The sequence below is a fragment of the Bubalus kerabau genome, chromosome 10 (assembly GCF_029407905.1).
Source record: "Bubalus kerabau isolate K-KA32 ecotype Philippines breed swamp buffalo chromosome 10, PCC_UOA_SB_1v2, whole genome shotgun sequence".
NCBI classification, from domain to species: domain Eukaryota; kingdom Metazoa; phylum Chordata; class Mammalia; order Artiodactyla; family Bovidae; genus Bubalus; species Bubalus kerabau.
Window position 1 is genome coordinate 23518888 of NC_073633.1, and position 2567 is coordinate 23521454.

The following is a 2567-nucleotide window of genomic DNA, read 5'->3' on the forward strand; positions in this document are numbered from 1 at the left end:
TACTGATGACTCGTCAGGGAAGGGAAGTTATAACTGCGGTGAGAAGGAGGAAGCAGGTGTGAATGAGAAGGAAGGATGCTAGTTCTTCAGAAAGTAAGCATCAAGGCCCTGGTTATTACCAGAGGATAGTAGCTAAGTTTTCTACTTTGCTATTAGAGAACGATCTTTAAGCATAGAGAGCCCTTAATTGCTCCTTTAGAAACTGAATGCTTGGGATTTTTCTGATGATTCAGTGGTTACGGGATTTTTCTGATGATTCAGTGGTTAAGAATATGCCTTCCAATGCAGGCAACAAGGGTACCATCCCTGGTCAAGGCACCAAGGTCCCACATGCCATGGGGCAACTTAGCCTGTGTGCTGGAGAAAATGGTGCACCACAATGATAGATCCTGTGTGCCACAACTAAGACCTGACTCAGCCAAATAAATAAGAAGAAACTGAATGCTCTATTTTCTTCTTACTCTCTTTCTTTGCTTGCAGAGAATCCCTTTAAAAAGCTTAAATAGACCTCCAATTAGATAGCTCATGGTGGGGGGGGACTTTCCTTATGGTCCAGTGACTAAGACTCAGAGGGCCTGGGTTCAGTCCCTGGTCAGGGACGTAGATCCCACATACCACAACTAAAGGACTCACATGACACAAAGAAGTTCAGAGATCCCACTTGGCACAATTAAGACGTGGTGCAGCCAAAAAATACTAAAAAAAAAAAAAAAGTGGTGGGAATGGCTCATTAATGACCCTTTGCTACATTCCCTCTGCTCCAGATACATTACATGACAGATGAAGGGAGAAGGAGAGAGGGCAGGGGGAAACACACATGTATAGCTAGGTCAAAACAAGACAAGCATTTTCAAAAAACAGAAAAATAACAAAACCACCATGCTGTGATTGAGTTAAGCCAAAGACTTATTGGGCTCCAAGTCCAAAAGTTTGGCAGAGGTGAACAGGAAGACAGTTCCTGTGAACTGAAAAGGACTAAAAGTGCTTCTCAAGATATGGACTAGAGCCAAATTCCCAGCTCTAGTTCAAACTAGGGACTTAAAAGAAGCTGAGGACTTCCCTAGTTGCGCAGTGGATAAGAATCTGCCTGCCAATGCAGGGGTCATGGGTTCTATCCCGGGTCCATGAAGATCCCACATGCCGCAGAGCAACTAAGCCCCTGCACCACAGTTACTGAACCTGTGCTCTACAAGCCCATGCTCTCGAGCCTGCCAGCCTCAACTACCAAGCCTGTGTGCCCCAGAGCCTGTGCTCCACAACAGCAGAAACCACTACAATGAGAAGCCCATGCATCACAACTAGAGAGTAACTAGAGCAACTAGAGAAAGCCCAGCCCATGCAAAACAACAAAGGCCTAATGCAGCCAAAAATGAATAAATTAATAAATTAATTTTAAAGATACTTTAAGAAAAGAAAATCAAGGCTGCAGTTTATTTGGAACTACAGATCCAAAGAGGTAAAAGGGCACAAGTACAACCCTGCTTTATGAAGCAGAGCATTGATTCATTAACTGGGTTATAACAGAACAGGAAATCTGAAATATCTTATGAGACCTGACCCTGTACTGGGATCTTTGGCCAAAATAAGGAAATCCCCAAACTATCAGATGGAATGAGCATACAAGAAGAAAAAGAAACAAAAAGAGCCAGGAAAAATTTTTTGGTGCTTGAAAATAGGAATTCTAACCATATAAAGAAATGTTCATTTCATTTTATTGATTATCTGCTCTAATTTTTATTAATTTTTTTCTTCGATTGACTTTGCATTTAATTCGCTGTTATTCCAGTTTCCTAAGGAGCATAGATTATTGATTTTAGATCATTTTTCTTTACTAATACATGCACTCAATGCTATAAATTTCCCTCTAAACCCTGCTTTCGCTGCACCCCACAAATTTTGGCAAGATCTATTTTTCATTGTCATTTAGTTCAAAATATTTAAAAATTTTAAGTTCTCTTGAAGTTTTTTCTTTGATCTGTGTGTTATTTAGAAGTCTGTTATTTAATCTCCAAGTGTTTAGGGAATTTTCTAGTTGTCTTTCTATAGTTGAATTTTAGTTTAATTCCATTGTGGTTTGAGAGCACATACAGTATAATTTTAATACTTCCAAATTTGTTAAGGTGTGTTTTATGGCCCAGAATGTGGTCCATCTTAGTGGATATTCCACGTGAACTTAAGAAAAATTTTCCTGTTGTTGCCCTGAAGTAGACTATCACTGTCAGTTATATCCAGTTGGTTGATGGTGTCCTCATTAATGCTCTAGTTGCTAGAGCTGTCCATTTCTGATGAAGAGTGTTGAAGTTTCATGGCAAATAGATGGGGAAACAGTGGAAATAGTGACCAACTTTATTTTTGGGGCTCCAAAATCACTGCAGATAGTGACTGCAGCCATGAAATTAATTAAAAGATGCTTGCTCCTTGGAAGAAAAGTTATGACCAATCTAGACAGCATATTAAAAAGCAGAGACATTACTTTGCCAACAAAGGTCCATCTAGTCAAGGCTGTGGTTTTTCCAGTGGTCATGTATGGATGTCTGAGTTGGACTATAAAGAAAGCTGGCTGCCGA